Source organism: Protomyctophum bolini, assembly GCF_963924005.1.
Source record: "Protomyctophum bolini genome assembly, chromosome: 22".
In the NCBI taxonomy this organism is placed as follows: domain Eukaryota; kingdom Metazoa; phylum Chordata; class Actinopteri; order Myctophiformes; family Myctophidae; genus Protomyctophum; species Protomyctophum bolini.
In genome coordinates, this window is record NC_137883.1 from 32,607,296 (window position 1) to 32,619,090 (window position 11,795).

General features: G+C 44.8%; 1 protein-coding gene across 1 annotated transcript in view; it reads left to right on the plus strand.

Moving 5' to 3' along the window:
- The first annotated feature begins 1,675 nt into the window (after positions 1-1,675).
- setbp1 (SET binding protein 1) overlaps positions 1,676-11,795 on the plus strand; it is a 73,872-nt gene continuing 63,752 nt past the window's right edge. The window contains exon 1 of the mRNA XM_080755757.1: positions 1,676-2,840. The gene's annotated coding sequence lies outside the window, so the exon portion shown is untranslated. The remainder of the gene's footprint in view (positions 2,841-11,795) is intronic.

Here is an 11,795-nt window from a genome sequence, read left to right on the forward strand (position 1 = left end):
GCGCGCACACACACACGCACACACACACACACACACACACACACACACACACACACACACACACACACACACACACACACACCAACATTCAATATTAGCCTATAATATTAGGCTACTACTGTTGGCCAGTGGTTCCCAAAGTGGCGTCCGGGGACCCCCAGGGGTCCTTGAGGGAGTTCCAGGGGGTCCCCAGCTAAATGATAGTGAGGAACCAAATGGACCCTTATGGGTCTGTAACTCTGAGAGTGTACAAATGGAACCAAATGGACCCTTACGGGTCTGTAGCTCTGAGAGTGTACAAATGGAACCAAATGGACCCTTATGGGTCTGTAACTCTGAGAATGTACAATTGGAACCAAATGGACCCTTACGGGTCTGTAACTCTGAGAGAGTACAAATGGAACCAAATGGACCCTTACGGGTCTGTAACTCTGAGTGTGTGCAAATGGAACATTTGTACACTCTCAGAGTTAAATTAACATTGATTTTACAAAATAAATTGGGGGTCCCGGCGATAGAAATGCCATTAAATGGAGGTCCGTAGAACTAATGCATGTCAAACTGGGGGTCCTCAGTCCATTACGATGGTTGACAGACAGACAGACAGACAGACAGACAGACAGACAGACAGACAGACAGACAGACAGACAGACAGACAGACAGACAGACAGACAGACAGACCTGTCATCATAGCCTTCAAAACGGTTGTGAATGACTGTGGTCTAATATGTCTTTGATTGATTGATTGATTGAAATATATTTATTGACAGTTTGCAGCATTACAGTAGGCTATAGCCTATACATTTCAAGCACAACTCAATTACAAAGACTGTTAACTAAATTAAATGATCAATCAATCACCACGATAGACATGTAGGAGTGTTTTGATATTGTGGGAGAAAACAAATAAGTGATTTTGTTTTTGTATTCAAAGGAATGTGGAAAAAAGGACACTGATTTTGTTTTGTTATTTGAATATATGTTTGAAGGTACACTTCGTTTTCTCTTTAATGGAACCAATTACGAAGTATTGATGTTTATTTCTGTGTAAAAAAAAGAGATAGAATAACAGCTGTTATTTTGCTGTTTGGGGAGAAGAAGTATTTTGCTGTTGGGGGTAAAGAAAGAAATGTGATTTTGATTTTGGTGATTTATAAAGCTTTGGGTCTTTCCGAGCCTTAGTTTAAGGGGGGTGTGGTGTGACGTCATTATACCTGGGTGAACACATTAATGACGTCTTACTCAAGCGCCCGGATGTTGTTTATTGTGACATTAAGCTGTAACACGTTGATGTATGCATGTATGTTACATGTATGCCCTGCAAACTATCGTTCAGTATAAACTATATTTACCCCAAGCAAGCTCTTGTAGCCTAGTATTCCTTATTGCCTCTAAACAAGAACACGACAATATTAAGAGATTTTATGTTGAAGTCCGTGGTCGGATCAAGGTGCTCAGTCTGCGAGTCTAGTGTGACTTAACGGTTGTATGTGTGTGTGTGTGTGTGTGTGTGTGTGTGTGTGTGCGTGCGGCACAGTGTGTGTGTGTGTGTGTATGTGTGTGTGTGTGTGTGTGTGTCAGGAGGGCTTTAGGGAGAGAGAGAGAGTTTGCGTCTCCAGTGTGTTCCGTGTCAGATGGTTTACACACACACACACACACACACACACACACACACACACACACACAGTCACACACACACACACACACGGTCAGGAGGGGGCTGCCATTAATTCACCCAGAGAGAGAGAGAGAGAGACCATGCCAGCCATAGGAGGAACACAACAGCCGACAGACGTCTAGAGCTCGTGTCTCGTTTTCTGAGCTCCGACTGCAACAACAACAACAACTCTAATATCTGATCTCACAACTCTCTGCCCGTCCTATTGACGGAGGATACAGGATAAATATCAGATCTGACAACAACTGGACTGCACGCAGCAGCAGCAGCAGCATTCGGAGCAGCGTTACAAAGCGGCTGCAGGCGGCTTTCCTTTCCTTTTCCAGGATTATATTTGGGGCTTTTTTCCCCCCTCCTTCCTTCTTCTTGCAAAGATCGGAATATATCGGATAATATTTATACCCCACTCACTGTGTGTGTGTTTGCGTGCGTGCGTGCGTGCGGCTGTGCGTGCACGCGCTCCACGCTCCCGTGTCCACCGGCGGGTTTCTGTTCTGTTTAGACTGCAGTAAAAAAAAAAAAAAAAAGTCAGTCTCTGTGTGATATAACGGGATTTGGGGGAAAGGCGGTCTGAGAGGCGCAGTGTGACCGAAAACACACACACACACACACACACACACACAACGGAGCTCTGTGGATGCAGCGGCGCGTTACATATATATATATATATATATATATATATATATAGATCTAATTCTAAAGGGAAATATCTGGACGAATCGGTGGATTTTAAAGGATTGCTTTATTTTTTGTATCTCTCTCTCTCTCTCTGTACCCTCACTGTGTGTGTGTGCGTGGCGTGCACACATACATTCGTGCGTCGATCTTCCAAGATCTTGGCTTGCTTGGCTGCAAAAAAAAAAAATCCCTATTTTTCAGCGGCTTCAGTTCAGCCCCCCCCCTACCCCCCCCCCCCTCTCTCTCTCCTCTCCTCTCTCTCTCTCTCTGTGTGTTGACGCCATTTTCCTCGGGGTTTTTTCCCCATTCTTTCTGTCAAAAACACATCTTGGGGCCCTAGCTGTGACAGCCCCCACCGCCCCCCGGCTCTGGTGTTGTCCCCGGTCCAGTCGGATCTCTAACCCGATCCTAAATGGATCCGGATCAAGCGTTCACACAGCAGCAGAAGAGAGGAGTGGTGTGACCACAGCGTTCATCTCAATGGGTGAGTGGAGGAGATGCTATGTAGGCTACCTGGATAACAACACGATATAGGCTATACTGTGTCGATATATGGAGGCTTATTATGGCTTGTTGTTGTTGTTGGTGTGTGCGTGTGTGCGTGTGTGTGTGTGTGTGTGTGTGTGTGTGTGTGTGTGTGTGTGTGTGTGTGTGTGTGTGTGTGTTGTTTGTTAATTGATTGATAATTGTGTAGACTACTAGTAGATTAATTGCAACATGTCTTTTTTTTCAAAGTGCAATTTATGTGAGACCTGCATGCTGCTGCGTTGTTGAGGGGAAACACATGTACACACACACACACACACACACACACACACACACACACACACACACACACACACACACACACACTGTAAGTATAGCCTAAGTAGTGTTCAAAAAGCTCTTTGCATTGTCTTGGTGTTTGTTTTGAAATGAGGTAGGCTAGGCTATACAGGGAATAATGTAAGTAATGCATCCAAACCAATGAGGTGTCTGTCTGTCTGTCTGCCTGTCTGCCTGTCTGTCTGTCTGTCTGTCTGTCTGTCTGTCTGTCTGTCTGTCTGCCTGCCTGTCTGTCTGTCTGTCTGCTGGGATGGACGGACATGCATGTGTCATGTGATGATGCTCTCCAGACATGCATGGAAACCACTTTCTGTGTGTGTGTGTGTGTGTGTGTGTGTGTGTGTGTGTGTGTGTGTGTCTGTGTGTGTGTGTGTGTGTGTGTGCGTGTGTGTGTGTGTGTGTGTGTGCGTCTGTGTGTGTGTGCCCATGCTTTTAGTGTATTTTCACAAACTTTGTCCTACACAAACATTGAATTCCCATTCACAATGAATGGAGCATTTATAGTGCCAATACTTTACGTCATGACGCGAAATCGCGAATTGTGACGGAATGAGATATAGGATGAGATGGATAGGACTGGAGCGCCGCTCACTTCACACAGGTGTGATTCTTGTTTATGCCCCCCCCCCCCCCCCCCCCCCTGCACACTTCCTGCGCATTTGGAAGTGATGCTAACACACGCCGGCAGTGACCAGTACGATACGACACAACCGATTGGCTGGAAATTGGCAACACACCTGAACGTGCATTTTAGGCCTATAATTAACCCATTCTGACCTGAGATCAGATTCATACGAGGTTTCCACTGGACACACACTGGTCTGATTAAAACCCATTCTGACCTGAGATCAGATTCATACGAGGTTTCCACTGGACACACACTGGTCTGATTAAAACCCATTCTGACCTGAGATCAGATTCTAAAAATGTCAGTCGCTCTTCGATTTTTCAAAAATAGCCAGACCTACAAGCTCGTAGCGCGCCACTCGGTGGCGCGCTACGAGCTTGTAGATCTGCTGTTTTTCAATAGCTAAAGCATAACATGACGCTAACACCAAAATGGGTGGTTTTTGGTGTTTTTAAGCATTATGTTATACTTTTAGATAATTGAAAAATAGCAGATCTACAAGCTCATAGCGCGGTATACCGAGTGCGGTATGAGCTTGTGTATAGGTCTGCTATTTTTGAAAACCCGTGGAAATGTGGCGCACATCTTTGATTATATCATTCTTTCAGAGCGAACGTTTTTAACTCGAACCTTTGCTTCTGAGGTGGGGGTCCTTGGAACAACATATTTTCAGATGGGGGTCGACAGCCAAATACATACTGTATATTTTTTGGGGGGTCCTTGACATGAAAATGTTTGAGGAACCACTGATCTAGAAACATGGGGGTTTTTCCAGAAAACGTTCGCTCTGAAAGAATATATATACATTCAAAGATTTGAGTTAAACACATTCGCTCTGAAAGAATAATATGCATATTATATTCAAAGATTTGCGACACATTTTCCACATTTCCCCCAACCGGAAAATAGCAGATCTACAAGCTCGTATAGCGGCGCTATGAGCTTGTAGATCTGCTGTTTTTCAATAGCTGACGTTTAAAATAACGGTGGTTTAAAAAAAAGCTAATGTGACACAGAGTCGTCCTCAGGGTCTTAAAGTGAGAATCATTCAAAACAGTGCATGCAGGATTATTATCCCATTCTGAACGGGAACCCATTTTGGAGTTATAGCATCATGTTATGCTTTAGCTATTGAAAAATAGCAGATCTACAAGCTCATACGAGCTTGTAGGTCTGGCTATTTTTGAAAAATCGAAGAACGACTGACATTTTTTAGAATCTGATCTCAGGTCAGAATGGGTTAATCAGACCAGTGTGTGTGTGCAGTGGAAACCTCGTATAAATCTGATCTCAGGTCAGAATGGGTTATTATAGGCTGTATATCTGTACTGAGTGGCGGTATACTGTCCGACCGACTGAGAATACAAATATTGAAATATCTGCCCGGATACAGCTTGCGCTCTGTGGAGGAATTCTTCTCTTAGGCCTACTATATCCCATTCTGACCTGAGATCAGATTCATACGAGGTTTCCACTGGACACACATGCACTGGTCTGATTAACCCATTCTGACCTGAGATCAGATTAAAAAAAAAAGTCAGTCGTTCTTCGATTTTTCAAAAAATAGCAGACCTACAAGCTCGTAGCGCGCCACTCGGTGGCGCGCTATGAGCTTGTAGATCTGCTATTTTTCAATAGCTAAAGCACGACATGATGCTAACAACCAAAATGGGTTCCCGTTCAGAATGGGATATACACCAGTGTCCTTTTATCGGGGGAGAAAATTTAGATTTTAGTTTTTCAGTCGTATAGTCTGTTGGAATACAACTTCATTTTAGTCCCATTTTAGTCATCTGAAATGATTTGTCTATATAGTTTTAGTCGACTAAATGTCATGAGACTTTAGTCGACTGAATCTACAGTTGATTTAGTTTGACTGAAATGTGTTTTGGCGGGCCTTGATGCCGTCGTATATTGGCTGATTTTATACACTTGCTGAAAATAGCCGATCTACAAGCTCACAACGCGTCGCAGCGCGACACGTGAGCCTGTAGAGTCAGTGTTAAATAGCTCTATATTGTGACAGTAATCATTGCTATAGAGTGTGTTTCAGTAACGGTGTTAAATAGCTCTATATTGTGACAGTAATCATTGCTATAGAGTGTGTTTCAGTAACGGTGTTAAATAGCTCTATATTGTGACAGTAATCATTGCTATAGAGTGTGTTCAGTAACAGTGTTAAATAGCTCTATATTGTGACAGTAATCATTGCTATAGAGTGTGTTTCAGTAACAGTGTTAAATAGCTCTATATTGTGACAGTAATCATTGCTATAGAGTGTGTTCAGTAACAGTGTTAAATAGCTCTATATTGTGACAGTAATCATTGCTATAGAGTGTGTTCAGTAACAGTGTTAAATAGCTCTATATTGTGACAGTAATCATTGCTATAGAGTGTGTTCAGTAACAGTGTTAAATAGCTCTATATTGTGACAGTAATCATTGCTATAGAGTGTGTGTTCAGTATCAGTGTTAAATAGCTCTATATTGTGACAGTAATCATTGCTATAGAGTGTGTGTTCAGTATCAGTGTTAAATAGCTCTATATTGTGACAGTAATCATTGCTATAGAGTGTGTGTTCAGTATCAGTGTTAAATAGCTCTATATTGTGACAGTAATCATTGCTATAGTGTGTGTTCAGTATCAGTGTTAAATAGCTCTATATTGTGACAGTAATCATTGCTATAGTGTGTGTTCAGTAACAGTGTTAAATAGCTCTATATTGTGACAGTAATCATTGCTATAGTGTGTGTTCAGTAACAGTGTTAAATAGCTCTATATTGTGACAGTAATCATTGCTATAGTGTGTGTACAGTAACGGTGTTAAATAGCTCTATATTGTGACAGTAATCATTGCTATAGAGTGTGTGTTCAGTATCAGTGTTAAATAGCTCTATATTGTGACAGTAATCATTGCTATAGAGTGTGTTTCAGTAACAGTGTTAAATAGCTTGAGGAACTGGTTTGGCTGACCTCAGTGCTCCGTGTGGGTTCGGAGGCCTCCAAACGTTAGTAGACGGTGGCACAGTCGGTATAGTCTCACAGCTAGAAGGTCCTGGGTTCGCTGTGGGCACTCGGGCGTCATCAGGGCCCATACCCGAGGCGGGGTTGGCGAAAGGGCCTTTCTGTGTGGAGTTTGCATGTTCTCCCCGTGTCCCCTAGGGTAGGTACCCTCACATGTTCTCCCCTAGGGTAGGTACCCCCACATGTTCTCCCCGTGTCCTCTAGGGTAGGTAGTAGGTACCCTCACATGTTCTCCCCGTGTCCCCTAGGGTAGGTACCCTCACATGTTCTCCCCGTGTCCCCTAGGGTAGGTACCCTCACATGTTCTCCCCGTGTCCCCTAGGGTAGGTACCCTCACATGTTCTGCCCGTGTCCCCTAGGGTAGGTACCCTCACATGTTCTCCCCGTGTCCCCTATAGGGTAGGTACCCTCACATGTTCTCCCTGTATCCCCTAGGGTAGGTACCCTCACATGTTCTCCCCGTGTCCCCTAGGGTAGGTAGTAGGTACCCTCACATGTTCTCCCCGTGTCCCCTAGGGTAGGTACCCTCACATGTTCTCCCCGTGTCCCCTAGGGTAGGTACCCTCACATGTTCTCCCCGTGTCCCCTAGGGTAGGTACCCTCACATGTTCTCCCCGTGTCCCCTAGGGTAGGTACCCTCACATGTTCTCCCTGTGTCCCCTAGGGTAGGTACCCTCACATGTTCTCCCCGTGTCCCCTAGGGTAGGTACCCTCACATGTTCTCCCCGTGTCTCCTAGGGTAGGTACCCTCACAAAAGAAAAATGCAGTAATCCTGGTCTCTAAACTGCCTCCCCCTGGCCAGCCGGGGCGCCTGATGGAGGGGAAAGGAACTGGTTGGAATAACGTGTTCCTCCTTCCACGCGCTACGTCCAACCAGGGAAACTCCCCCCCCTGTCTGCAGGTCTGCAAGGAGCAACCTGGACACTCAGGCATGAAGGGAGCATGAGTTCAAGTCCGTTGCTCTCCCCAGGTTGGCGGAGGGTGTGGGGTAAAAAATGGGTTATAAAATGGCCATTTATGGCCTACTAGTGTGCAACAAGCAAGTATGCACTCGACAGAGTGCAGTTCTAGTTATGTCATGTGTTTATGAGGTGCCAGTACTTCATTAGAGCCCTTGGTGTCGTTGTCATGTGTTTATGAGGTGACAGTACTTCATTAGAGCCCTTGGTGTGGTTGTTATGTGTTTATGAGGTGACAGTACTTCATTAGAAGCCCTTGGTGTGGTTGTTATATCATGTGTCTATGAGGTGACAGTACTTCATTTGTATTTAGGGTTTCTTCCTGGAGGCTGAAACCATGACAGTCAAACATGCCAATGAAAACAGTGATATAGTGACATCCTTGATTGATTGAAATATTTATTAACAGTTTGCAGAATTACAGTACATTCTCAATACAAAGACTCAATACAAAGACTGTTAACTGTGAGTGTGAGTTAAGCATTACACTTGTTTACAAGAGGGTCCACCATGTTCAATTCATCGAGAGAGAGAGAGAGAGAGAGAGAGAGAGAGAGAGAGACTGTTTTGTTACTTCTGCTGCAGCTCAGGATGACTTAATGCTCATCTGGAGTTGTGTGTGTGTGTGTGTGTGTGCTGCCTGTCAGTGTTTAACTCCATTGTAGCTGAGGGCACGCACACACACACACACACACACACACACACACACACACACACACACACACACACACACACACACACACACACACACACACACACACTAAATTGTCATGCGGCTTATAAAGATGGCTAGACTAAATTCATGTCTTTCCATTTGGGACAAACCTAGAGAAATCGTCTGAGCGACAGACAGCAATCTCTGTCTCTGTCTAGACACACACACACACACACACACACACACACACACACACACACACACACACACGCACACGTAAGTGTAAGTTCACCCCAGGCTCTCAGAGTTGCTGGGTTTGTACCCTTAAAAGGTCGTGTTTCCACCATCTCTCTCTCTCTCTCTCTCTCTCTCTCTCTCCTTCCTCTCGGTCCATTCGTCTCGGTGTCTCTCTCCCAGGTCCATTCTGAGTGGTGCTGGCAACTTTCGGAACATAGTGTGTGTGTGTGTGTTTGAGAGATGGGGAGAGACAGAGAGATGGAGAGAGAGGAGGGGGGGGGGGGGGGGGGGGGGGGGGTCAGGCTAGGGGGGGCCCAGAAAGGGTGTCAGTCTTATACATAAACCTTGAGAGTTATAGCGGACTAGCTAACGCAGAGCTAGCAGCGGAATGCTAACGGCAACTATTATGATGGTTGCCTTACTGGAGAAGGGGGACACAGAGTGCATGTGTCATCTCTTCAGAACTGCTGCGATAAAAGCTCCTTAACCCATTCTGAACGGGAACCCATTTTGGTGTTAGCATCATGCTATGCTTTAGCTATTGAAAAATAGCAGATCTACAAGCTCATAGCGCGCCACCGAGTGGCGCGCTACGAGCTTGTAGGTCTGCTGTTTTTGAAAAATCGAAGAACGACTGACATTTTTTAGAAATCTGATCTCAGGTCAGAATGGGTTAATCAGACCAGTGTGTGTGTGCCCAGTGGAAACCTCGTATGAATCTGATCTCAGGTCAGAATGGGTTAAAGATCAATGTGACAGAAACTGAAGAACTTGTCATTCATGAAAGGGAACCTGTGCAGTCCATTACAATTGGTGGACAAACAGTGGAGGTATGTAGTAGACAATTAAAAATACTTGGGCTGATATATTGACGGCAAACTCAATTTCAGTGATTTTTAAACTTGTAACCAACGCCTCCACCTACTACTAAGTGAGCAAGCATATTATGGAAACAGTCTGTAAGAACCTGATAAGAGTTAACATGTGGTATATGGCATTCTTAAACACTTATACCTCCATTGCCGAAGACCTTTGTCAATTGAAGCCTAATTGCGAACGCAATGAGCACTTACTATGAGACCAAGCAGATCGTGTCTGTCTGTGTGTCTGTCCCGCTATACGTCCAAATATGGAGTGTGTTGCATCAGCAATCACTCAGCTCCATATATGGGCACAAAAGAGGCCAGGTCCACATATACAGTAACAGCGGGACAGACAGACAGACAGACAGACAGACAGACATGATCTGCAGGGTCTCAGCTGCGTTCGCTTCCCGCGTTTGCGCGTCTTACTGGTTTTGATACTGACGCTTAACGCCATTGCCGAAGACCTTTGTCAATTGCGCTTTTGTATAGTGCATTCGATCGAGTGACCCATAATGCTATACTCGCGTTAGCCGGTTAGCTAGCTGTGTTGTTATAGCACAGCACTGGATCGTCCGTCTCAGATGGCAAATTACCTCCTCTCAAACTAACTAGCAAATGAACACGGCTAGCGGAGCGCTCCATATAGTGCCAATCGGTCAATGTGTGCACGTGTGTGCACACTCTCTTTAGTCAAGTGTGTGCACGTGTGTGCATGTGTGCACGTGTGTCACTCTCCAGTTGGCAGCTGTCACCCTCTCTCCGACTGTCCCCCGTCGTCACCCAGAACACACGCACGCACACGCGCGCACGCAAACGCACATACACGCGCGGGCTTAACACATGCCATCAGGTGGAGTCATTGGCCCTCATTTATCAACCGTGCGTACGCCTAAATACTGTATGGGTGCACGCCGAAATTACCGACATTTATACCATTTCCGCCAAAGCTTGAAATTGAACTTGACAAAGTTCAAAGCTCACGTCTGGTCGGGAGCTGTCGTACGCTTTTGTCCTCACTTGTTTTTCTGTCGTAGAACGGCGGAGCAGCATTGTTTGACCAGCTGAGAGGCTGCCAAAGGCATCGAAACATATGTGTATTCACTCCTAAAATGTTAATATAAAACTGTATGTATATGGGCTACATGTATATAAAAAAAAGGGAAAAAAAAGTAATAGGCCTACAACAACGATGTGTCTTTGTGTCATATGAAATTAGTAAAGGATTTCCATATTTTCCAACTTTACAATTAAAATCGCGCTTGATGTTTAACCCATTCTGACCGGGAACCCGTTTTGGTGTCGGCATCATGTTATGCTTTAGCTATTGAAAAATAGCAGATCTACAAGCTCATAGTGCGCCACCGAGTGGCGCGCTACGAGCTTGTAGGTCTGCTATTTTTGAAAAATCGAAGAACGACTGACATTTTTAGAATCTGATCTCAGGTCAGAATGGGTTATAATCAGACCAGTGTGTGTCCAGTGGAAACCTCGTATGAATCTGATCTCAGGTCAGAATGGGTTAAGCCATTTAAACAGTGTTTTGCATGAGCGCATGGAAGTTAACTTACATGACATGATGGATCGAGAGGCATTTGCAGTGCTGCAGTTATAAGTCTACCAACCAACGGGTATAGGCTGTAGTGAAATCTACAGCCATGTCTTTCTCCAGTTACGTCTTGCCGTTTTAAGGATAAACCTGACGTGTCGCTCGAATGCCAAATGTGCCGTGCCAGCGCAAGTACAGGGGACCGTCCGACCGCATCGGAGATAGGTATAGGCTAAGCCAGCCCACCAGTGCCTGCAGTGCATGAGGCTGGTTTAGGCTGCACATATTGACAGACAGCCCAGCAGCCACTGCATAGATTGTCATAAACGTGCATGGTCACGGTGTCATGAACGGACCACAGTGATAAGAGAGAGACAGACAGACAGACAGACAGACAGACAGACAGACAGACAGACAGGTCAGGAGAGGAGGAGATGTTGCAAAACGGCAGCGTGTGTGTGGCTGCGCGCGCCTTTTTGTTATTTAATTAATGGTTCACAAATATATTGTTGTATACTGTAGCTACACACTAAACCCAAGCGTTTAGGTTATAAACTGTTTTAAACACATCATTTGTAACACTTTTTAAACGTGTCACAGTGTTTAGATTATAAACAGAAGAACATGTTTAATCGCCCGTAACACTTTTTAAACACATAAACGTGTTTAGTTTTTACAATCAAAGTCAGTCATAGATA